Genomic DNA, 26933 nt, shown 5'->3' on the forward strand with positions numbered 1-26933 from the left:
GTAAAAATCCAGTTCTGTTCTTAATATCTAACTCTCCTGGTAAGCAGTCACATTGAAAATAGTTTATTCATAGAGGTGTTAAAACCAAGTAGGAAAAAAAATGTTTTTCTGCTCAGTTTTCATCCAAACAGGTAGATTATTGATATTAAATATTTTGTAAATTGTCATGTGTAGAAGAGAGTTTGGGTCTGAATTCACAATACTACTGGTTTAGCTTCAAGTTAAGACTTTCACTAAGGATATAGACTTGTACTTTGGATTACTGAGTGGCATTCCTATACTTTTTAATTACTAGCATCAAGGTCTTCTCAGCATTATCTTCTACTAGTTTTGTGCCCTACCGGCAGCATCACTGAGCCCTTTGTTACAGCAACATATCATGTAAGAGGAACTTCTTTCAGTTCCCAAAGGGTGGAATTGCCCATGTTGTTTTCTACCTCAACCTAATCTGGCTTGATTAATACCCAGAGGAAGTTTACTAAGCATGAAACATTAGGGTATTCAAAGTGTAGGATGATGTGCTGCTGATGCTATGAAGAGACATCTTGCTTTTTGGGTGGCAGAGGATTATTAAATTAAGCACAAGATGTCACATGAATAAATATAGATACATTGCTATAGCAGATATTCTTGTTTAGTTAGAAATTCAGCTATGACAAATCATATGTTACTATCATCATATATTTGAGAAAACAGAAACTAAAAATTTCTTGTCATGCAGGAAGGGCTGATGGGGCAGAAGCCAGGTGACACAGAGGAGTTACTGAAACAATCTCAGAAAGAGCTGTTGTGGCTTCAGAGGCAGCTGTCCTTTATCTCCCCAGGAGGCCCTGTGTGTGTTTTGGCAGCTAGCAAGGTAAGCTCCTTTATTAGTTTTTCAGTCTATCTAATGTACAAAGTGGAACTGGGAAAGGAAGTGTTTATCATCATTTTGGCTTGTTTTATTGAAACAATGCACTGCATGATTTATTTTTCATACTAAGGGTCCTAAGAGGAAAATTCATCTTTTAGGATGTATTTTAAATAATTGTTTCATGTAACTCAGAAAGACTGGAAAGAACATGAAATTCATTGTGGCCTGTGAAAGGTTACATAGTTAAAATCGCATTTCATAGAGCCCTATCGTATACAGAAAGATGTCTTATGTTCTTTCTCTTTTTCTAAGGAAAACTGTCTATCAGAAGGTAGGATCATTATATTGGGATTGTTATTCGGGGTGGATTTCCTGTCCAGGCATACAGAACTGTAACTCCCTTTGTTCTCTCAGCAGCACTATTATATATGCATTCCTAGTTGCCAGCAGCCCATCACCAGCATAACTGTACACAGCCCTGAACAGGCAAAAATTACTATCAAGCTATATACTTGATGCTGGTATTTGGCCATATAAACTACCAAATTAATAATCAACTGTTTATGTTAACAATGTCCTAACATCTTGCAGTTCCAGTAAAATGTGAGTTCTCATCTGCTGTGGCATAACGTGTTGAATATGGCAAGTTTTGATGACTCAAGTTTCTGAACGTTTACTTGAGATAAAGAATACGTTTTAAAACCTTCATAGCAGTGAATCTGTGCTGATATTTTAAAAAATCAGTTGCTATTTTATTTTCAGACTGACTTAAATTTATTCAAATAATTTTCTATATTTTTAAAACAAGATTTCCAGAAAGTTTATGATAATTTACGTATTTTATACATATACCCACATACACCTGTGTACAGCTATACATGTTATAAATCCGCCTATGAGAAGGAATGAGAAGAGTTGGTTTGGTTCAGTGTAACACATTAATAATGCCATTTTACAGTGATCTGACTTATTTTCAAGTATTGAGTTGGCTTAGCAAATTTTTGTCCTGTTTGTACAAATGTGCATAAAGCAACAGATATGTTCATCTAATCTTCAGCCTGGACAAGATAGATTTCTAAAATGTGTCACCTGTAATCTTCTGGTATCACTTTGTGTCATATGTTGCAGTTCTGCTTTTGTTGCTGAAGCACAGTATGGTAAGTGCTGATATAGTCATAGTCAGAAGGAACGTTTGGATTTGAAGCTTGCACGTAGCTTAACTGAGAAAAAAAAATCTAAGTTGCCAAAATTAGACTTTTTTTTAAAAAAATGAAAAAAACCTTATGCCACAAACTGGTTATAAAAGTAAGAGTTCACTTGCCTTATGATCGAAGCCATAATCTAATCTGGGAAGGAACATATGATCCTGAGTAGGAACAGCTTTTCTCTCCTAAAATACCAGAGTTTTGTTGTTCCCCCTACAGTCATGAGTAATCTCAGGGAAGGACATTTGGGGCTGAGATTTGCACAAAAGAGTGGTTTTGGATACCTTTAGATGTTGGACTTCCCAGTCAGAAAACTGTAGTCTTTCTAGAATGTGCCAAGGTAGAACTTCAGGGAAGAAAGCACACATTGTCTTACAACTCTATTCCTCTTTTTTTTTTTTTTTATTTTTGCAATATCACAGAAACAAGGATCGGATTTTTAGCTGTTTCATTTGTATAATGAGGGACAGATTTTTCAGAAGCAAGCAGTTACTTTGAAGATCACACTGTCATACTCTCTACCATACTTTAATTCTAAACCTCTAAAAAGAAATGCTTTTCATCCAAGTGAGAGTGGTGGTACTCAGTGTTGCTAGAAGCTTTGGGGTTAATGATCTTAATTAGGTGCACAAATAGATTGATGCTTGGGAACTGGAATATCCAGAAATATAGGCAAAGCCATTTTGGAAGGATTCCTTAGTTTGTTAGTAAACATCATGGTTCAAGGTTCACATTCATCATGGACTGGAAACCCAGATAAGACAAAACTTGAGAAAGAGATCATCTGATGAGTCCCGCTTCCATGGCCCTTAATACCTTCCAGTGAAGCATCTGGTGCTGACAGTTTCTGGAGATCAGGGTGCTCTCCATGTGTTTCAACTTCATAAAGAAGTATTAGGCTTTGGGGGAAATCTGGCTCCATTTGTTAATGGCAAACTTTTCTGAAAATTCTCCTCCTTTTCCTCATTATGCCTGTTAGTAAAACTGTGGGGGGAAGACTGATATTTGAAAAGGAACTGTAAATTCATATAGCCCGTTTCAGTTGAATGGACACTTAATTTTGGGGATAAAGAGGAGACATCAGTAAATGGAGAAACATATTTCTGCAGATACTTTAACAGTATTCAATAAAATAGTGCCTTGAGAGTGCAATATTTCCTTCCCCTGTTTAATACTGAAAGGAAAATACAGAAGTTCCACTCAACATAACTTCTTAAGTTTTCTTGATAATTTAAGCTTTATCAGCCTTGAGAATTCAGTTATGTTATAGTCAATGAGCTCCCAAAATGGTCAGATTCTGTGAGTCAGATCATCTGTGCTGGGGGGAATAATAAAAAAAAAAAAAAAGAGGGGGGGAAAGAAGATTAAAGCTAGATTTTTTAAAAAATTATTTATTTAAAATCTTTCCCTGTATCCCCTTACAGTGTCTCCCTCTAGTTGCTGGGGAGATGGTCGTTGCATACTTAGAAGTTTTGTATGAATATACTGTATACAGTTTTCTTGAGAAGAGGAAAGACAGAATGGTTAGGATGCTCCAGGTAATCTGTCTTAATACCCTTCTGCATTTGAGTTTCTAAGCCTTCCATTGGGCAGGCTTGGGAGTGAAAAAAAAAATTGCGGCTCACATTTACAGTTCATTGGTTCGTGCCAGTAGGCCACAGATGACCTACTGAGAAGATCCTGTGACAGCATTACTTGGAGGTAAAATAAAATCTCCCAACACCCGCCTACTCCCCTGCCCCTCCTCACTGAAGCACACCCTTGCTGCGATCCCACTTGCTGCTTGTCAGCTCCTGTCCGTGCTCCCTGCTGCTGTGTCGGGGTTAATACTATGTGAAAGAGAAACTGGCAAATAGGGAAAGCCATCTTTGTGTGCGTATGTGTGTGCGAGCACTGCTGTTTCATAGGCTCTGGCAGCTGCTGCATGGCCGATGATGCTTGCTCTCTCTTTTTCACCCTGCCTCTCTGCAGACAGCTAATGAATCATTTCTAGCCTGAATGCTAGCAGTGCAAACACACCAATGCTACTGCTGCCGACGCTGCCGCCTTCCTCTACAAGGCTGTAATTTGACACAGTAGACTGCAGTTCTCTCTCGGCAATGATTTTGCTGAACATCGGAAGCACTTGATTTGAAGGTATGCTGAGATTTCACCCTTTCTAAAAATAGCTATTTCTGTTAAATGCTTTACAGGCCAAATGAGGGTGGGAGGGCTGAAGATTTGTAGGCGTTTGTGGGGGAGAATCCTCTTTTTAGTTAGCAGTAATGCAGCAGTAACTCTTATTGGAGGCAGACAAACTTTATTATTCTGCTGCAATTTGCTGATGCCCTTCACTGGATCTTTTCTCCTAGGTGCTGCTTAGAATAATAAAATGTGTTAGTATCGTGCACGAGCACTAGGTAAAGGGATTAAACTCTTGCTAGATTATTCCATGCTCCCTCCTATTGATGTTTAATCTGATGTCATTTTCCAGTCACTTTTAAGGTTTCCAATAAAATAAATACTATCTTGACAGGTTTGATGGTGCCATGTTTCTTTTCTGTGTTGGTGTCTGTGGGCAAAGTTAGTAATCATGCCGTCTAGCAGCTCTCCCGCCCCCCAAGCCCCCAAGCACGGTGCATATTCACAGTATCTGTTTGCTTTGCAGATGTGTATTGTCGTGTCACAGCAAAGTCATCAATGTGACAATTCTTCCATACAGACATTGTTAATGAAATTATATGTGGCATTTGTCTGGCATCTAATGCTAAATTAGACCAATTGCAAGTAAATATCTCATGCTTTTTTGGTAGAAGGGAGAGATCTTCTGCAGCTATATATATATATGGACACACTGTACGTAGCAGTATTTGTGGGAAGTATGTTATGTATATGAGTATGTCAAACACAATAATAACATTTTATTATAGCATATGCATATAAATACTAGATAATTAGTTAGCAAGTACCAGTATGCTGTGCTCAGTATTATAGGGGATACTGCAGGTTTTTTTATCAACCTCTTTTCAAAATCGGCTGTTGCCTATAACGTTAGGCAGAGAAGGTATGCCTTTCCATGAGTGATGTGGTGGTCGACATTACAGTTGTACATGGTCTTAGTACAATTTTAACTGAGGAAAATGTAAGTGCATATGAAGGCTTTGGTTTTTCTTTTTAAACTGTCTGTTATTTTAGTGGTAAAACACTGACTGGGCTTTTTTGTCCAGGGCAGGTAGTGATGCAGAGTTTATATATAAAATAACTCAGCAGAATAACTTATTAATGAGTCTTGTCACCGCATCTAGTAAATACAGAGTCTGCTTCTTAAGTGATTGGATATATTTTGAAGAAATACCTACAGTCAAAGCCATTGATCTTAGCATTAAGAATTGCACCAGGTATGCTGAGACAGGGAAAGAATACTATGATTGCCATCATCAAAATACAAATAAGGACTATTGCTTAGTAAGATAGAAGAGCTGCCTTAAGAAAACAGCATGAAATACTAAAACACAGACCAAGTGGTACAGTGGAAATTAAAGCATCTCTATAAATTCAATACAATAAAACACAGCAGTATACATGAGCTGATATGAAAGTTACCGTAGTCACTTTAAATTTCAGCTTTTTCGATCAGGAGGTGTTACATTTTTATTAGAGGAGGGCTTTCAAGTCTACCCAGCTGACAAATGAGGAAGGCAATTCAGATCAAATCTTAACAGATATCAGCCACGATTCACCACTGTAGACATCCTTTGAAATGCATATGCATTACTTCTAGTACCTTAAAGGAGGGTGTTGGGTCTTTTTTAGGTGACTATGATTTTTGTTAAAGAGATCTGGTGGTCCTGAACAGTGGTTTTGTGTGTACTACTTTCTTTTTAATAGGAACAAGACCTACTATAAATGAAACTAGTGAAGTGGTCATGCTGCCTGCAGACTAGAGAGCAACACTGATTTTTCGTAGCTATATATCTGAATGGGTTCCAGCCTGCTAACATACAGCACGACTGTATACTTGAGGCAGTGAACAGAGGTGCAGTGTTATTACATACAACTTTATATATTTGAGTGTACCTGGAGCACCTTTTTGAGAAATTTAATGTGTTGAATTTTCTAGAATTATAACCAAACTACAGCTTTAAAATGGCACATGGTTTTTAGGGGTAGGAAAAGTGAGATGGAACAAAATATGGGACAGTGCAGTGCCACAGATTTCTGCATGAAAATGATCTGAATAGCTGATACATGCTGCTTTAGTTAACTGACAATTACAAGCTCAGAAATCTTAAGCATCTCTATATGTGGCCAGTCTTGTACTGATATAAGCTAGGTATGTGCTAGGTATATACAAAATATGTACCTCTGAATGTCAACTCGTTCTATTTTAGATATGTGTTAGATGTGCGTACTCATTGTAGTTTAGATAGGTGTGTGATATTGAGTATGAAATGAATGTATAAGCACAACAATGTTCATTCTGGTAACAGCTCGTTACAAAAGTCCGAGCCTTTCTGGATTGCCAGGAGTGGAAATAAGATGCCTGTGATCACTGGATAATTTTCCTTTATGTGTGTCAAATGTCCCACCATGTATCAAAATTAAATATCCAAAATCACACTGACTTTATTCTGAAATAAGAAACTAGTTGGTCATGCACCGCTGTCCTGTCCTTTCAATGTTTGTGTTGAATGATGTATGGTTTGAGAGTCAAGGCTGTTTTTTCATTTAATTGAAATTGTTATAGGCCCTTGTCACTACTACAAAATACGTCAGAGTAGCTGACTGTTGATGTTCTAAGCTGACTGTCCACCACAGATGAGAATTATCATGAAGCATTGCTGACAGTAACATTTGCTCATTACCATTAGAATTGAAAGATATATACCAATATCATGACTAAAAATAGAATTGGAATGTAGCCACGGTGCTGGAAAAATGCAGCTCCTTCAAAGCAACGTGTCATGAAACCAGTTTCTGTTCACCGGTGAAAAAGAGGGCTTTTGTCGGGCTTATTTGCACAGAGTGGGCTCTTGGGCAATGGTGGTGAGAACATTAGCCTGGGAGAACAGTTAATGATCTTCTTCAGCAGCTGGTTGAGACTAAAGTTTGAATGTGGTCATTGAGGGTTTCTTTGCTGACTGTAACCATCCTGTTGAATAACATGTTGGAGTCATGTTCATTCTGTAAGGTATGATTGTAAAGCTATCTGTGGTTAGCATTTTGGTGAGGAAATTAGAGTGGCTTATAGGCTTGTGGCTCAACACTTTGGCTTGTGATTGTGACGTGACACTTAATAAGGAAATCAGAGTGTGACTTCCAGCTCTGCTATAGATTCTGGGAGTGTCCCTGGGCAAAGCACTTAGTATCTCTTGGGCTCTGTTCTCTTTCTGTAAATTGGAATAATAATGAACCCTTTTCACTACATTCTACTTATTTTATCTGCTTAGAAAATGAGATCTTCAGATCAAAGATTGTTTTCTCCATCGGGATGCTAAATCCCAAAGGAGACTTCTAGATGCTACTGTAAATCACTTGACAGTCTGCATTGTATGTTGTTGATCTATAGAAAAATATTTCCAAGTGTCAGAAGAATCTGAATTGATTCCAAGCTTTTTAGAATAACAACTGATTTGCTAAACTTTCAGTTGTGCTCATGGGTATGTTCAGTTTGAAGTGAAGAGTCTAGTTTCCCTGATGATGGCAGCGGTTTGGTAGAAACATTTACAGTGCAAAAGTCAGGACAGAGGAAGTGGGACTGTAGGTCCTATGTTGGTTTCTTTTTTTGATTGTCATAAAGTCTTGTATTTTCTATGTTACAAACAGTATAACACTTGGTATCTAAGGCAATAAGTATTACTATGCCAAATGTTTGATGTTGATTAGCAAGCAGCAGCAGTGCATCATATTACTGTGAAGAATCAAGGGGAAGGCATTGTGGATATAATAGTATGGCACAGTCTCTGTTCTCATCCGATGACAATTGGAAACTATTTTCCATTTTTTCTTTCAAGATCATCCTCTAGCAAGATCTTCAGTGTGAGACCTTCCTTAAGGCCTGATCTGAGGACTGATTTTTTTTTTTTTTTTTTTGCTGAGGAGCATAAATATTTTTTAAATTAAGTATTTACAGTGGATATGTGGAGGAAAAAAATGATAATAATACCCCCTCTTGCCAATTTTGGAAGGAAAATAAGCCCTTTTTGAGCCAGGTTAACTTGTTTAGGGTTGACTTACAAAAATCCTCCATTGAGACTAAATTCCTTCAGAATCAGGAATTTACTTTGTGGCTTCACCATTTCAGCTCCTGCTGAATATTTCTGTACCTCCTTTGAATACAGTTGGAAAATATTATTTGCTACTTCTGTTTGGAATATCATGGTGCCTTTTCACTGACATGGGAAGTGCATTTTTGGTAAGAACATTGTCCAACTGACTTAAAAATATTCTCTGATATTAATCAGCAGGGACTTTTATAGATCTGTGCCAGTTTACACCAGGAGGGATAGCTCAGCACAGTATCTCTGGGAGTGTGCTAATGGGCTAAACTCTTACTGAAGATGGGTAGAGTTGATGGTGCTTAGAATCCAGCTCAATGAAGCTCACAGTTGTCACTATAACAAGCAGTAAGTGGTTGGATCTGTCCCGTTTACTGCATTTTCCCTCTTCTGTGACAGTCACTGTTTTACCTATTCGTTAAATCCTCATTTCTGTTCTCCTCACTTCCCTGCCCTCGATTCTGCATATCGTTTAGAACATTAACAATATTCTCTGTCAATTCCAGGAGTGTATTTCTTCCTTTCTCTCTTGTTTACTGCTTGCTAATTGAATTTTGTAGGTGGCAGTTTGAAATCTTAGTGGGACGTGTCATGTGACTGCTAATGCTCTGCAGATCTCTATTACATAACCTTTAAGTAGTTTGGGAAAATGTGCTTGTGTCATACTGGGCCTGACATAAGGCTCTGTCTGAAGCCAACAGCCTGATCAGGTTTTTTCTGTACAATGACTGTAGAAATCTTGTGGATGGTTTGTTCTGGCACAAGATTTGTGCCCTTGGTTGTCAGGCCAATTGTCTTATTTCCCTGAAATGCTTTGCAGTCTGCACTGTCTGCCTTCCCTGCAGGGCAGAAGAGGGGAGGGGTTAGATTTAAACACTCTGACATGCCAGGTAATGATCAAATGAATATTAAATGCAGTATGCCAGGATCCCTTCTGGTTTTCTGATAGGTTTGTTCATTTTAGTTTTGAAGTGACCAGAGCACAGAACAAACGTAGAAAACCTCTCAGTCTGTCCCCCCACCCCTTCAACTCCTACGGGTCTTAATTGGGCTCTGGTGCATTATGCAAAATGAAAACGTAAATCAATACAGCAGTTTAAAAAATGCGATATAGGGACGATCAATTTTTAATGCATAGTAATTCATTAGGTTGCTGATTTGCAAAAGGACCACTTTTGTAAGTGACAGCAATGTATCCACTCACAGAATAATAGCTCCTCTTGCTTTTCTGAAGCAGCACTATCTTTTGGTCCTACTTCACATACAGTTTCACATTTTTGTTGCCTAAAACATATTTATACACTATCCAGTGCAGCTTAAGCACTCCATTGTTGATGGATCAGTTCTGTGCGCTGAAGAAAGTAAGTCTCATTTTGGTTTCCTGGCCAGGATATGGGCCTTGGAGGCTAGGTCTTGTCTGTGGCTCTGACATTTGACATGCTGTGTGTTCTCAACTACATCACAGGAGATCTTTTCGCCTCAGTTTCTTTATTTGCAGGTAAGGCTCAGTGGCAATGAGCTGCTGTAACCTTGCAACAGAAGTTGCAGTTAGAAACTAGGAACAACTAGATGAAATCTTGGGTGTTTGTTTTTTGTTTTTTTTTAATGAAGTCAGATTTTCAAGATTATAATTTCTTACTGAAATCTGTGACTATGTGAACCTGCATTTTGTTCTAGAGTAGCCCTTAGTTTGTAATAGCAATTTTCAGTAAAAGCTCTTTACAAAGTGCTTAAGAATGATGGTTGGTATCATTCTATCCATTTTGCAGAAGACAAATTTTCAGTGTGCTTCAGGTTTATTTGCCCAAGATCATTCAGCGGGGTCAATGCAAATCTATGGATATTGTTTGCAGAGTCCTGTCCAACATGTTATCCATTGTATTGCTTCTTCTAATTAAATGTTGTATAAGAAGAGAGGAGGGGGAAGTAGTGATCTTCTAAAAACAGGCTTTCTTTTGTTTTACTTTAAATTAACTGACTGCATATGTGCTACTCATAGCAAAGAGTTTGTGACTGTATAAATTATTTTTAAAATTGCTACTACCATAAATCATTGTGGCTATAGTCAGTTTGTCTATTCTTCTAATGGCTGCCTGCTTACTTACTGGGTATACCGAAACGACAAATGTTTCATTGCTGGCAAGGGTCTCTGCTGCTCAACAGTCTTAAATCACCTATACAAATGTATGTACCATACATTCCCTGCGATTCAGTAGATTTGACTTATTTTGAGATTAAGTAGGTACAGTTAACATTGCTGTGTTATCATGATTGTTGGCTGCTGGATGAATTAGGATGAGAACAAAGAAGCAACTGTAAAGCAGTTTCATGTTTGTGTGGTAGGGCAGATGGTAGAGCTAATGCTTTTGTGTTTTAAATGAAACTTGTCATTAAGGCAGTTGTTTCTGTTAATAATGTGCATAGATGAGCTCTTTAGTATCTGGACCTCTTCCAGTTAATGTGCTTTACAGTCACAGAGTGAGAAGAGAGCTGTCACCCTGGCAAGCTCCATCCTGAATTGTTTCAGGATGCAACAAGTGGCTGACCCAAACAAATGAAGGTATGAAACATGAAGACTTACAATAGAAGATATTTTCTTGCACTATCAATTAGCAATAATCCAATGTCTGTCTTATCTGCACTGTCTGTGCTCTGTGGTACCTTGACAGTGATGAGTGTAAGGGAGCAGCAGCTGTGACGGTCTTTTGTTCAGGATTCCTACCAGGGAGGAAATACAAGAGTCACATTCTGTATAAACACTGTCAATAAGGGAGAGGGGATATGGAAGGAAGGGTAGATCCTTCATGTCATAGCAACTGTCATAACTCTGATGGCTCAAATGAACTTAAGCTTGTTTCCTGCAGTGGTGCTAGGTCACCCCTTTTTTTATAGTTCCGAAAGGTGAAGTATCTCATGCAGCCAGAGTAAAACAGCCCTGCTCAGTGACTTCTTTGTAGATTTATTGATCCCAGCCGTTAGATGCAAATGAGAGTTTTGGCAGCTTTGATATTGATAAGTACTAATTATCATAAACCATAAACCTTATACTTAGCTTGCAACCTTTCTAGCTTTCCTTTTGGAAAATTTCTATTTAATTTCAGTAAATACTGTTAAAAGGAAATGAAGTATAAAGAGCTCCAAGCTGCTGATATTTCTGTGATCTAATGATAGAAGTTTTGTAAATACATAATTTTTTCTTGATATATGGATTATGGAAATTGTCTTAAAATAAGACAGAACAATTTAGAAAACAGGACAAGACAGGAAGAAAAGCTGTCTATGATGATAAGAGCTAAAAGAATCAAATAGTGAATGAGGTCATTGTACGCTGACACCGATGGTGCAACACTCGTGTCTATGGGGCTCAGGTGGTTTTATTGATTCTTTGTGAAAAACTGCTCTGAGCACAGAGCAGTAAACATTACTGTAAGCATAATATTTGTGTACTATAAATAAATACCCACATTACATTAAACATAACTGTCAACATCGATGCAACAAGTGTGTGACACTGAAGAACTGAAGCATTTTGTATTTCTGATCTGCAGGAAGAGCTGCTGGCCAGGTTCTGACTACCAGCCTCATTGAACAAGGCACTGAACACGTATGAAAGGGCTGTCAGTCCAAATATACAATTGGACATAGCAGAGTGATGCAGCATTTGAGGGAGCACAAAGGAGAAACCTCCTTCTCCTTCCCCCTTACCCCACTTTCTAGCCACTTTCTGATGTGTCTTCTTTCCCCCTCTCTCCTCATATTCTGGTTTGTGTAACTAAGATTTAGTCTGTTAGGTAAAAAGTTACCAGCATATTTAGACAAACAATGCTGTTGATTTTTAATACCATTTTATTTAATAGCATTTAAGAGACTGTGCTGCTGTTGATAAGGATATTTTCTCAGCTCTGTTTTCCTGTAACTAAGTAACAGGAAATTTTTCCTAACATGACTGAGTTATATACTGTAATGTGTGGATGGAACTGGACTGTAGTTGAATTGGAGGGAATGTTAAGCCCTGTGTACTTTGGTGTTTTGTTAGTATTTATCATATCTTATTCCAGGCCCTGTAGAAGACTAGGGATTATACTACAGGAATTTACTGTGGTTTTCTTGTGCCTTATTCTGAAGGATCTAATATCCAGTTTTGCCTGGACTGCATGGGTCTGGAACCTGATCTAGTATGGCCGTTTCTGTCCCTTTTCCTTACAAACTCAAAGAATGACTTTTAGAAAAGAATCTTGCTCTACATTACTGTTTGAACAGAGTTTGTAAATTTTTTTTTAAATGGAAGAAATTATTTAGCCACAATAAGGAAAAATCAAAATAAGAGATTAATTTTTCATTTTACTTTGTTTCAGGAGCTGAAGGTAATGGATTTGTGGTTCTGGAGAGGTTATAATGCCATGGATAGTTTTTAGTCTTCTCACCTAAAAGAAATTACTGCTTGAAGGATAAAATGCCATGCAACCCCTTAGGAGAAATCGTTACTAATATATGTGTTTTGTTCTGCAAAGGAGAGAGGTCTTTTGTACACAAGGAAAGGTGTCTGGAGCAAAGCATTTACATGCACTGGTGTTCTTTTGGGTTTGAACCAGCTTTGTTTGCCTGCTTTGTAGCTCTGTGTACTAGTTCTTTGTAGAAGTTAGATCAGATGCTGTAGGATTTCCCAGGCAATTGAATGAGGAAGGAAGAAGTGGAGAGGCTTAAAAAAAAAAACACAGAGAGAAGGTAGGGTGGAAAATTAAGGAAGTGAGGTAAATAAGAATCTTGATGATAAACCTACAGAATTAAAAGGTAATATCCATTTGTTTTTCAAATGCATGAAGAGTTTCTCCTGGTGCCTGTCCAGACTTGCATATTATAATCATTTCATATACATGATACCTTGGTCAATTTAATACTGAGTTCAGAAATTATTTTTATTAAATACTGATGAATGACAGTATCCTCCTTAATTCCTTGTCATTGGTCCTGTCTTTGTCCTCAGTAATACACTACAATTTATCTTTTTGCAAGCTTATAATTTGTGGACGACTGCCCCTTCAAAACTAAAATCCACAAGTGAGGAAAATGGGACTGTCCTTGACATCAAACCTGCCTTGAGGATAAAACTTATGTTTTGTTTGTGGTGTGTAATAATTGCCAAGAGGGCAGAATTTTCATAGCAATCATGACTCTTAGAGAAATACAGATTTGAGGCATGTAGCACTATGTAATTTGTTTTGATTATCTGCAACATTTATTAAAAGTATAATTGCTGGCATTAACTAGGAAGAATAATGCATGCCTGTGAGCTGCAGTGCTTTTAAAGGTCCATGTTGTTCCTGTTATCAGAATCTCTTAATTTATTGGAATAACTTCAGGGTTGAAAAGTTTTTCTTTCGTAATGGGTCGGTGCAGTATATCTTTTCAGGTAAGTGGTAAATCTTCTCACGTGCATGAATCCCACTGTTGTAATCCAGTACAAGCGTGCATGGGAAGAAATACATTTGGATTTTTGTAGTCCCATCAAACCTGCTTTATGGAAGAAGGCCTGCGAAGTCCCACAAGAACATTTAACTATCACTATCCATCAGTATTAGATTGATAATAGACTACTATTACATAAATAATACAAACATCAAGTAAATACTTCAGGGGAATCATCACAACATCCTACTCTGTATTGCATGTCTCTTAAAATTACCATACACATTCAGAAGGAAAGGAGAGCAATGTAGGAAACAAGGCCTATTATTTCCATCATGAATAACCGAAACAATTTACATATACTGTGAAATACTTAAAACACATTTTAAAGCTCTACCTTTTTGTGTCAGTGTAGGGTTTATGTTCAAGAAAGATGAACTGGAACAAGCAAGAAGAAAGGGCCATATGAATAAATCAGGAATTTGGACAGCTTACAAAAGAACACTAAAAGAACTTATTCTTTGTAGTCTAATAGTGACAAAACAACTAGATAATAGTCTGTTTTCATCACTAATTCTGCCTCTTACAATTTTTAAAGTTAAGCATATACTTAGCACTTAGTGCTCCCGTTAAAGCACCAAAAGATTGTCAAGATGATAGAAGTGTTCAAAAATGTTATAAAGCTGTTCATTTTTAGTGTAATTTGTCAGTAGCATCTGTCTGTTTAAGGTTTAACCTAGCTTCTGTTTTTACCTTATATAAGTGCTTCATGGACTTATTTGCTGTCTGAATTCAGTAATTCTCAATGAACCCTTTCTTCAAAGTGCTACATGAATGCTATTTATGTAAGAAAAACCCTTTTACTTTTGCAATCTTTACATGGTACCTGTGGTATTTTTCTCAGTGTAGGTGGCTGAATATTTTAAAATGCAGAGTTCCTAACTAAAAGATATGTCTGCTCTGGAAGCTCTGGGTTTTTCCTAATTTCTCACTGCCATAATATTTGCTGTATTGTGAATAGTTTTGCTGTTCACTTTGGGGGTTTTCCCAAAGGTGTTCCTGGGAAAAGCAGATTCTTATTTCAAATTGTTATTGCTGTGGGGTCAAATATACTGGTTTATTATTTATACTATCTGAAGAATACCTGCTCTATGTTTATGCCACATGAAAGCCAATCATGAAGATAATTGGGGCAAGGCGGGGAGTATCCAGGGAAATTTAACACCTTAATAGCAAACCCAGAGGGGAACATCTGTTATTAAATTGAAAGGATGAGGAAGTGATTTAAAGAACATGGCAGCTGATAGAACTCACTAATAGCCATGTAAGTGTAATTTAAAATGTGATGTGTCTTCATGCCAACCAAATGCAAGGCATCAGCAGTCTCTGCACGAAAGGCAATGAATAACTGGCTAGTGCAATTCTCCACATACCTTAAGCTCACAGAGCTCCTTTTTCTGGAAGTGTAGCAACAAGGGCAGCAGAGGTTGTGCTCTGACCTGGATGGCTTACCCATTGGCTCTGTCTTAAATTCAGGCCAGTTCTTGGAGGGCCACATAAGCAAAACTCCTGATGAGTTGATGCACACAGATTTTTTGCCTCTGCTTTTTCATCATTGTGGTGGGTTGTGTCTGGCATGGGGCAGCCCCAGCCTCTCCTCACAGAGGCCCCCTCAGACCAGGAATTTTTTTTTCGTATTGGTAGTATTTAAATGATTCCACCTCAGTGAGGTGAAAGAAGGTTTGAAGGCACAGAGTCCCTAGTTTTATTGGCTTCTGGCTCTATGTATGCAAGTCTGTTTAGAAAGGGATGGCAGTAGTTTGCCTTTGACAAGCACAGGATTAATGGTTAAGAAGTGTTGAATGCATTGTTCCATAGATACATTATTGTATGTTTTATGGATTCATATGATGCACTTTGTGTTTCATCTTGGGATTTTGAAGTACTTACAGACATTAATTAACAGTGTCTTACGGCGTATCTGTTTGGTAAGAATTATTATTATCCCCATTTTGTTTAGAAGGGCACATGATTTCCCCAAGTTTCTGCAATGAGTCAGTGACAGAGCTGAGAATGAAATCTGGGTGTTCCGCCCACACCGAAGCCCTGCTCCACTGAGTAAACTTACTGGTAAATGTGTAGATTTCTGTAAAATATATATGAAACTTTTTCAGTTTTCAGTCATTTCCTGATACAGAAATTTAACAAAACAAGCAAGCAAACAAAAAAATACAGGAGTTGTATAAGCAGTATACAACTAGTAGTCATAGAGGGTGAAGTGACAAAACCTCATTTTGTGAAAAGACACAGATACTTTTATTGACTGCTTAACAGGTGCTTGTAGTTCCCTACAGGAAGATAGTAACTATGGCTGACTCACTCTGCAAATACTCCTTTTATTGCCTTTCTGGATACAGTGGAAGCGAAGTGAAGATTTAGGGCTAGCAGGGAGCTGTTCCTGTCGCAGAAAAGTAAACTGCATTTATTACAGTTGCTGAAAGAGGTATTCATTGTTGTTGGTTCAGAGAGACTGGTGAAGCAATGTGGCTTGTAATACATTGCTTAAAATTCTCCCTTTGTGTTGCTAGCAACCATTTTTGCCTGTTTTCCAAATATGAAGGTATTCTTATTTGTTTGTTACATAACAGAATTCAATTATTCCCCATCCTTATTTGATAATGCAGTAGTTTGTAAGATATACTCGGGGTTGTGTGCAACTCAATCTGATCACTTAGGGTTCTGTTTATTTTGGAGTTGACCTGAAGATTTCTGGACTGACCTAGGATGAGCTAAATATGTCTCAGATTGTAAATCATTGCTGATGACTTATTCTCTTAGCTTGAATAGTACAGGTGTATGCTTTTGGCCTTAAAGTCTTCAAACTGTAATTTGTAGGGATACTATGACTGGGATCTGAATTATGCAGATTGATAATGGATAGGAATGTTAGATCTGCTGCTACAACCTTACAAATAAAGGAAAAAAAATTCTTTCTTTGGCTGTTAGGGGGTTCTCCTGGTTCTAAAAATCCTGCTGAGAATTAAAAGGTTGCTGGAGGTTTCTGAGGAATGGTTCTTCCTGAGAAAATCAGACCAGAATTTGCCTTTTTATTTAGAAATTAAAAGAGAAAGTGTATTTAAACACTTCCATCCTCTTCCTATATGAACAGTGGCTAGAGTTTAGCATGCTGTCTGCACTAGAAGTTTATTAATGTAATCACTCAAGATGCAGATAGTTAAAACATTGAAGGAATCAGGCTGGCAGCAAGCCTAATCACTGTGCAAAAACAAGCCATACCACAGCAATATTAACCTTTACCATCTGGAGCATTCTTAGTTTCCCTCTAGTGTGCTTATCTAAGCTTGCCAGCAGAACATGCAAGGTAAAGACTTAAAAAGAGATGTGATGTGGGTTTTTTGTTTGTTTATTTTTATTCATGTATTCCAATCTTGGCAGTAATGGCTTTTAGGCAGAATTAAAATAGAATGTGCACTAATCTGCTCTGCGGAAGGTAGAGAGGTGGAGGTCAGTGGAAAGATTGTACTCTGATTCCTCTGGTTGTATTGTTCTTTTACTCCAGGAAGGAAATGGCAGTACAAGGCTCAGCAGCAAGTCACTTGGAGATAATGTAGTGCTCCTTTTAACATACCAGAATTCTGTCCAAACAAGGGCTTCACAACCTATTTACAGATCTCTCAAATCTGTCACAATGGAAGTGAGACTTTCACAAGCTAACTTAACCTCATTCTTTTCTCTCACCTATGGCTGTTTCTCTGTTGTTTACAGCATGACATGGTGTGTTTCATTGATGTCATAAACTAAGTGCATCTTATCAGCCTGACCTGCTTCTTACTTCCTGCATTCTTGAGTGTCATGAATGGGACTATGGAGCAGAGGAGGGTCCACGGGCAAAAAGACAACTAGGAATGTGCTAGCTAGGAAGACCTTTTTCAGAGGAATCACACAGATATACATTAGCCAGCAGCAGCCTTGGACTTTGGCCTTTCCTGTTATGTGCCCTGGTTATCTTGCTCTTCTCGCTAACTCTTGGAGAGAAGCAGCATCTTTCTCCTTATGTACACGTGTATGGTCATGTCATGACTGTGGATTCCATGTTCTGGTAGAGGAAGGATAGTGTCCTGAACTGCTTCGGTATTGACCTACTAGATGAACCATTAACTTGATGAAGACTCCTTTTCATCTGTTTTAGCATGTATGAGGTCATAGTTTAAATGCTACCCCAGTACTTGCACCAGTAGTTAGAAATACATGATACTTGGGTAAGAGAGAGAGAAAGCAAAAAACTTTTCAACAAAAGTTTCTATACAAATTCAAGCCGGAATTTAAGTTTGTGGAGCTCAGTCAGTCTAGATTGCTTTAGACAGAAGACTTATATTGACAAGTTATACAGGCAGTGATAAAGAAATAAGATATCCAGGAGAAAAAGAATCTGATTGTGTGAAAAAATATTGTAAGCTTCAAGGAATCTTCAAAGTAACCACATTCCTTGAACGATGGAAAGGAGAAAATTGGAATGAATCTCAATTTCATTAACTGGATCAAAGAGGAAGATAGATGTGACCTGCATATCATCAGTTCTATCCTTTCACTTATACAGGATGCAGATGGAGCCTGGAGAAAAAGAAAATCCTTTAATTAATCTTCATATAACTTAATAGGGAAGTCAAAGTAAATTGATTCTCACTTCCTGGGCTTAATTCTGGACCTGTGATAATTTAGTTATTTAACTTGCCTTTATTCAAAGAGCTCCCCTGAAAAAGGGCAAGTGTCAGCAGCTATTATAGGCACAGTTTCATTTGAAATGAAGGTGTAAGCACAGATGTATATGGCGTTCAGGTGATCTGTTAAATGACTCATAAGAAAAGCAAGTGGGAGGTCAAGGTAAATTGGCTGTAAGTCTAGCCAGAGAAAGGACCAGTTATAGCACTGTCACAGAGAGACCATGACGAATGACTAGTGCTTGGGCAGTGCTTTAGTAATAGGTTATAAAAATCAGATAGAGAAGGAAAGCTTTCTATTTTTAGTACGTCTTAGAGTGGAGATAAATTACATCTTAGAAGTGCCCATTTTTCCATTGACTGTAAGAGGGCCCAGACAACTAGATCAAGTGTAGGTGTTTAGATACCTCTAATGACAAATAAAATCATCCCAAGAAGATTTACATATTCAATTTTGTATTAAAATGTGATTAATTTTTAATATTAAACACCTTTAATCTCTGTAATTGGAATAAATTTTGAAAAATGTTTAGTTCTGGTAGACATTGGTGCATCATTCATAATTTCTATGTAGATGATCCAAAATTCTTACAATCTGAAAAAACAGTTGTGTTTCTTATACTAAGTGGTGGCTGAGACCTGAAGGCTCGAGTCTGATGTTGATGCATCTCTCTCTGATTTCAGAGTGAAGCAGTCCCATTTTATACTCCACAGGCTGAAAATCTCTTTTGATTAGCCCATTAGTGCATGGCCAGAATGACAGATTATTCACCTGTAGAGCTAAAGCTGTGGACTGCAGTGTTTTTGGAACGCGGGGGGAAGCCTGCAGTGCTCAGGTGGCTGTGCTGTAGGGCTAGTCTGTTTGCTAATGTTTTTGGCTGCATATGTAGGCACAGATCCAGCAAGGCTTATGTCAAAGGCTTGCATTGGAAAAAAATGCTTTCTCTCTGCAGGTTCAATTTCTGATTTGGCAGGTACATTTAAACTTGGTCATGAAATCATTTGTAATTATCAACAGAGCCCTGATACAAGGTGATCAGAGAATTAGCAGTGGTACTGCTGTTTACCACAGAAGTCATATACGAGAGGATAGAAAAATCGTGGACTTTACAGTACAGGTTCAAGATGCTGTTTGTCTAGTGATGGGATATTCTGTTTTTGCCAAAAGGATACATTTGCTATTGCCAAAATAGGAATGTCAAACTCAGATGGTTTGGCTATCGAAAGATACCAGCTGTTATCTGATGCCTTCTGGCTTTTGTTTGGGTTTCAGAATTCTTTATAGAGATGAATCTTTAGCTCTTGTCCTGTTGTTTATGTCAAAGGGAGATGGTTTTCCTGACTGTCATTTTCTCATAAAAAGCCACCCCAAATCCTTTTTAAAGGATTTACATTTTATGTTGATAATACTTAGGGCTTAAAGGCCTGATTCTCCTTAGACTTCTGGTAGTATCACTCAGGCGTAATGCCAGTGAGAAAGATATTAGTTACATGACTGCAAATGAAAGAAAAATTGGTCTGGCTGATACATAACTAATTTAAATAAAAATTAACAGCCCCTTGGAAAAGATAGGTATTATTTTTGCCAGTGTGAGGTTTCTGCAGAGTGATAAAGTAGCTTGTGCATGCATGTTGCCAAAAATTGAGGTTTAAATGCTTTGCTGAATGGGGATATAGCTGTGACAGCTCTGATCTGTTGTTCATCTCTTAACATGTGGACCATGGAATCCTTTGTACTTTTATAAAACCTGAATGTGAAGTATGTATTAATGCATGATGTTGTGAATTTTCATATTAAAACAAATATTTTAGAAGTTTTAACATTGATGGATATCTGGTTTTCATAAAGACATTTTTTTTTCTTCTGAGTTAGTCAGGAGATTTATACAGATTTGAGTTGATAGCTAATGCAGATCTTCCTTATAGTCTGTGAAAAATAGTTACGGGCACATTTATCACAAGAGTGATTTCTTATACCAGTTTTCCAGTACACAAAAGTTGTCCATATTTGTAGCATGAATAAACTGGAGAAATCATTCAGCCTAATGCTAAGTAAGCTTTTTCTAATCTGTACATTAGGTAAATTATTTGATAGTCATACTTCATTAAAGAAATGCTTGGTAGTATAGAGATGTTACTTGCTTATTTATCTTAGTTTATACTTGTAATTTTTATCTCAGAATGTTAAAAAAAAAAAAAGCTAAAATTTCATCTACATAGCCAGATTGGTATTTTTCCCAAGAATCACATTTCTTGCTCTTGCCAGTATTTACTGACATGCTCTGTGATGCTGTGGTTTTTGAGACATATAGTTAGGAGTGCTTTTTAGATGTAAGACACAAATACATGAATTGTTTCCATCAGGACCTCATGTCCAGAAGGTACTGAAGGAAAATGGCTTTGAATTTGTCGTAAAAACATTGACAGCAGAATCTCGCATTGAATTTAGAATAGATTTCTGCAGTTAGGTGTTTAACTAATTAAATTCAGAGCAATTTGGTACAGTAGCTAAAAATACAAGAACCCTCAAGACTGTCGTGCTTTGGAGAATTGATGTCAGCTAAAGCAAGAGCCATTAAGAAAATTAGAGTGATTGAGAATGTTTTAAGCTAAAGGGCAAACCAATGTAATATTGAATGCATAAAGAAGAGTAAAATTAAAGCAAGAATATGAGAAGTCATAAGACACTTTTGTAAATATGAATTTGCTCAGTGCATCTCCCACCAGTGCTAGTTTTTGTGAATAGTTACCAGTTTGATGGAGGAAGTGTATGTGTTCTAAGGTTTCAAATATCTGCTTCAAAAAGTGAAGAGGGAGCACAAAGTGATCGTAATCACTGATAGAAAGAAGTGTGGAAGAGTGGTCTGGAAATTGCTTTAACATAGTTGTTGAAGACTGTACTGCTAATGGAGCAGTAACTTCAGATTTGTCAGCTTCTTAGGGAAACAGTTGGCTTGTTTAAAATGGTCATTGCAATATAAACTATTGAAAAGGCAGCCTGCATAGTTGTTGGGCTTGAGATGCACAGTGGACTGGGAAATAGTACCAAAGTCAAAGTGGAAATGTGCAAAGATTTTTTGCATCTGATGATCCTGGTTCTGCAAGCTGGGATGCATCATGTTCTAGGAAGAGTTTTTCAGGGAACACACAAACTCAAATCTTCAAAGGTCTTCAAGGATATGTGTTTCAGGTGGCTAAATGTCTACAGTTTGGCATTGCTTTCCTCTTCAGGAACCTAAATGAAAGTTAGATTTTTTCCAAAAGCACTGAGCAGGTATCATGGCTTCAGTGTACTGGGCTTTTAGAAAACAGGGCCACAAATGATCACTGAATTACACTCTGGAGGGCGATATTACACAAGGGGAATATTTCAGCCCTTGCAAATACATATTATGATCCCAATCAAATGCAAGTCTCTGCTTATTGGCTGAGACAGAAGATGCTAGTATTTTCCCCAGGGTAATATAAAGCTGGAACCCTTCAGTGAGGATAATGTTATACAGTGAATGCACTGATAGTGCTCTATGTGGGAGGTGAACTAACTGGGTGGAAATGTAGACCAATTCCATACCATTGTATCTCCCACACACCTTTCCGTATAACAGCTGCACGTGCTGGAAAGCATACGTACTGTCTTAGCTGCCCAGTGTCCTATTTGGGAGAGGAGGGTCAAGCTAGGTTTGTCACAAACATGACCAATGTGTGATTGCGTAGATTACTGTTACTTAACTGCCATGTACCAGATAAATGGGACAAGAGTAACCCAATTCTTATAGTTCCTATGTTTATTGATTGTTAAAATACAGCTTTGGGGCTGTGGTTCAACTTTTTGAAACAGTTGAATGGAAAAGGGATGTCACTTACCTGTGTTATAGGAAGGGTAAGTAAGTAAGGTAGGAATAGATCCTAGGGCTCCTCCAATGCTATACCTGGTGTCCTAAACTGTGCTATCTCTCTGTTAAAGTTGTGTGGTAGCTGTAGGGTTTTATTTTTTTAATATTTATTATTCTTATTTTAAAAAAAGCTCAAGCTTTAGCTTTTTGTTATGTTCATTTGGAAGGAAGTAGTTCACTTTGCCAGGTAGTTCAGTTATCAAATCAAAATAAATAATAAATTTTTCTACAATTTTTCCCATTGGTTGGGGTGTGCATTCTATTGCTTATCAAATGTTTTCTTGTGTCAGCTGTCTGTTTTTGTTTTATCATTCTGGTGATGTAGACTATGGGGTGTTTCTGTTCCAGTGCTGTGATCGCATGCCTGGATAGCCTCCAGTACAGCCTATTGTTCTTTCTTACTTTGAGTTGCAAGTGACAAGTGAGCTCTAATTTTTAAATTTATTTATTAAAAACTCTGAACAACAATCTTCCCATTCACAATCAAGATCACCATTCATCCAAAGCTGGATCTGTATAATTACCCTCAAGCTAAACTTAGCATTTTCAGTAGTGTTTCCTATTTCCTGTCATAATGGGAATTGTTCAATCTAGCTAAAATTGGAAAGATATTTGAACAGAGATATAAGGAATCAAGCACCATCAGTGATGCTTTTACTGATATGGACAATTAGGAATCACTTTTCCAACTTATGTATCATGCCCGAGTTCTTTTACCTACTGAGATACTGTGGTTCCATGTCAATAATATAGTTTATTCCCAAACTGCTTGGCTTGAACAATTTTTTTCCCTTTTACAAAGAGACTGAATGAATTATCCAAGGTCAGAGGCTGAGTCTCTGGAGCTGGGTAGTAGATCTGCATCTGCTGAATCCCATTCTTGTGCTCTGATGACAAACATTTCTTACTCATTTATTCTTGATCCTATGGAAGAGGTGACAAAGTCACCAAAGTACTTTTCATTAGCAGCCCAAGCTAGCGGAGGAAGCAATATTATTAAAGGTCACAACCTTGCCACAGCTAGGCCAGAAAATGAGTCTGTGATCACATTTTAAGCTAGATTGTTTTGCATCTCACCAGAGCTCATTTTCAAAAGCAAGAAGTGTGGGGTTTTTCAGCTGAAATCAACAGGGTCTTCATGTTGTCAGCTTCTTGAAAAATTCAGGTTACCTTATTGCCACCAGTTTGTTGTCACACTGCTCGTCTTTATTGCATGACAAGCATAAAAATAAAATGCAAGAACACTACCTTGAAAATAAAAATCAAGAGCTGTAGAGTAGTTGCCAGTTTCCTGATAACCCAGGAGAGTAGGAACAGACGTCTGTCCCGTTCTTATCGCATCCAGAAGAGGGCAGTGGTAATACACCAGTCAGTTCGTGTTACTCTTACAAAAAAAATGCATGAGGGTTTCTTTCAAGATGGCAGACCTTGTGGAAGACCTGTCTAAAATATCGAGTACTCAGATGGATTTTATAACTGAGTTAAAGTGTGTTGATAGGAGGTAGGGTAGATGTATTGTTACCAAAATCTGAGCCAATCAGGAGCCCAGTAATTCATGGGAAATGCAGATCCTAACGGGGAACCTAACCTTAAAACTTCTCTGGCACTAGCATCTCCCCACGTAGAAAAAGAGTTCACTATATCATCTAATTAGAGCTAGGTAAAATATTGTTTTTTTCCTTCAATCTCATTTTACCTCATTCTCACTGCAAAAATATTATTTACAAAAAAAAAAATGTAGATAATCAGTTCTTTACTTCACTAATATTCCAAACTCCTTTTTGTTTGCTTTGAATGACTAATGACATAGGTAGTTTTATTGAAAGAAATGCTGACATAAAAGGAAGGTTTTATATGGCCTTACATGAATAGGCTTTGAATGGATGTTCCAGCTAGGAATGCTGAAATGGCAATCTTGAAATACTCTCATGCTTCACAACCCCAAACTGGAAACAGAAACACTGAATAGAATAATGAATGTTCAAGTAATCACAGTTTTTAAAGCTAACAAATGGTATGAGTGGTAATGATGGGTGTAGTAATATAAGGAGCATGATATAACATAATTCTAAGAACATAAAATTACTTCAGAAGAAAGGTCCGCTTAGTTCAGTATACTTTCTTCAGCTGAGATCAGCAGTCTGCTTGGACAAAAGCAAGAGCAAGACAAATGCATAGTTATATTATGTGTGCATATTCTTCCAGTCTCCAACAATTTGCTGGTGAGGAAACTTTCTGAACAAGAGGTGGTGCCCATAATAGCTCTTAGTGGGTATTGCATATAGCACATGCTAAGTAACTTCACACAGCAATCTTTTTCTTAAGCAGTCTCTTCACACACAAAAAAATTGCTTATATGAACAGATGTGAACCCACTAATTGGGATGCTATAAATATTTACCTCAATTTTTGTCCTGGCTGACACTCCAAATATTAGTGAAGTGTGAGATCTTAACACTTTTTGATGAGCTTGCTCATGGATCAAATGTTTAAGTTTATTTACTCTGGATCAATAACTTTGCTTGGTAATGATGCCTTGCATCTTCCTAACTATGTTCTAGAATTTAATTTATTCTTTTTTGCCACTACACCAAGAAGTGAGATTTGCCTGTCTGAATCCTGTGGCACACAAACATTTTCCTTTGAAAGGCCATGAACACAAAATGGAATTAAAGATTTCATACTGAATTCAATGTGTAATGTGGATCCTCACATGACCTGTTGTCTTAAAGATTGATAACCTGGTTGCCTGTAGTCTGAAATGTATTCAGAACGCCGGTGGAAATCACTGTGCAACTCCACCAGGTGTCATCAGTGGAATATTTTGGGATGTTGGCTTGTTTAACCAATGAACACATATGCTCAAAAAAAGTTATTTAAGAAGTTGTGATTCTTTCTTTTGAAACCCATTGTATGTTTTTCAAAGACAGTTTGGTTTCAAAACTTTCAGTATCACAGAGATAATTAGTTAGAGACTATGCAGGTAGTCATCCTTTCTAAAAAGTGGTGAAATGAGCAGGACCAACAACAGAATATGTTTGATCTCAGCCTGGTGCTCATGAGACTGCTTGTTTCTTAAGTCTAAGCTAAATACTCATTCTCTTCAGATGTTTTAAGAAGTAATCCTATCAAGCTTACTCTATATATTTTTGATAGAAATAGTTTATATATTATTTATCTTGCAATTTACATCCATTTCGAACATCCAGTTTATTGCAAGATCTTTAAGCATCTTTGTCTCAAAATATGATCTCACCTGCGTATGCATTTGATACTCTGTCTTTTAGTTGCTGTGGTCTGCAGAACCTCTTTTTGGAGTAATACTGGGGCTGGGGCTTCATGTGCCTGGAAGGTAATTTACTAAATGACCAAAACGGAAATATTCTCCATCGTGTGTTTGGAGCACATTTGGGCTTGTGAAAAGAAAGGGAGCACAGATAAAGGATGGCAGAGTGGACCATAGGCATAGTGCATCTTGCTGGTATGTTGTAGGCTGGTCACCTTGATTCATATTGTCTGGGGTTTTGTACAGGAAGAATTGACTGTGAATTCTCTGAGCTTTCTTGTTTTTCTTGTGGTGCCAAACAGAACAAATTGCTTGAAAAGAATTTTCAATAAACTGGATTTCAAACGAGAGGGACAAGTGTAAATTTAGTTTAATTAAAGGCACTAAAATCATGCAGGAAGGGAGATTATCTAGCAAGAACCCTTAATCTGTTGGGAGATAGCTCTGTTGCTAGTAGCAAGCCCAGTTAATAGATGCAGCAGAGGCTGGAACGTTTTCATTTGCTCTCTCTACTTTGTCATATATGCAGCTGTTTCTTCTCCCTTTTTTTTTCTTTTTCTTTATTTAATTAAAAAATAATCACAAAAATGAAATGTGATTCCATCTACTGCTGGTTGTGCTGTCATCATTTGCAACTTTTTTTTTTCACCAGTTTTCAGTGGCTAGTAAGAGTCTGAATTTCTCTTCTGTGTCTGTGTCCCATGACAGACCCCAAAAGTAACAGGTTTCAGGTCACCTTCTTATGTGATTAAAATGCCACGTTAGTACTCTTTTCCTTCACCCAAATTTTCCTTTGGTGGAATATCTCCCATGTCATGAATATTTTCAGTTTCCTGTATTGTACATGCAGAGCTGTCTCACAGCTCTCAACCTGCAATTACAGCTCTCCCTTATAAATATTTAAATGGCAGTTCAGCTTTCAGACAGAATACACCAGTGACAAAGATCAAGCTTTCTGACCTTTTGTTAATCTGCTCAGTGAAACAGGATTCTCTTGGTCTCATTTTTTGTATTTAAGAGGAGAAATTTGCATGCAGAGAGGGTGTTGGCATTTCTCATTTTTGTTGCTAGTTTACTTTTGGTGCACTTATTCTGGTAAGTCTTAAAGAAAAACGTTGCTAGAAAGTTTTACCAGTTATGCATGAGAATATGAAATATAGAATTTAAATAAAATAACATTTAGGCTCTTTATCAAGAAATGACAAGAAATTTTTGTTATACCATGATGGAAAAGTTCAGCAAACAAAGCAAAAGTGGAAATGTGTCTAGACCAATAGGAAAATTCGCTACTCCA

The 26933-nt window shown here is 37.5% G+C and overlaps 1 protein-coding gene across 1 annotated transcript in view; it reads left to right on the plus strand.

The window, feature by feature from the left end:
• Nucleotides 1-770: 770 nt before the first annotated feature.
• Nucleotides 771-26933, plus strand: part of RIMBP2 (RIMS binding protein 2) — a 138385-nt gene continuing 112222 nt past the window's right edge. Inside the window, exon 1 of the mRNA XM_068412599.1 lies at nucleotides 771-856. The gene's annotated coding sequence lies outside the window, so the exon portion shown is untranslated. The remainder of the gene's footprint in view (nucleotides 857-26933) is intronic.

The sequence above is a fragment of the Nyctibius grandis genome, chromosome 14 (assembly GCF_013368605.1).
Source record: "Nyctibius grandis isolate bNycGra1 chromosome 14, bNycGra1.pri, whole genome shotgun sequence".
Lineage (NCBI taxonomy): Eukaryota > Metazoa > Chordata > Aves > Nyctibiiformes > Nyctibiidae > Nyctibius > Nyctibius grandis.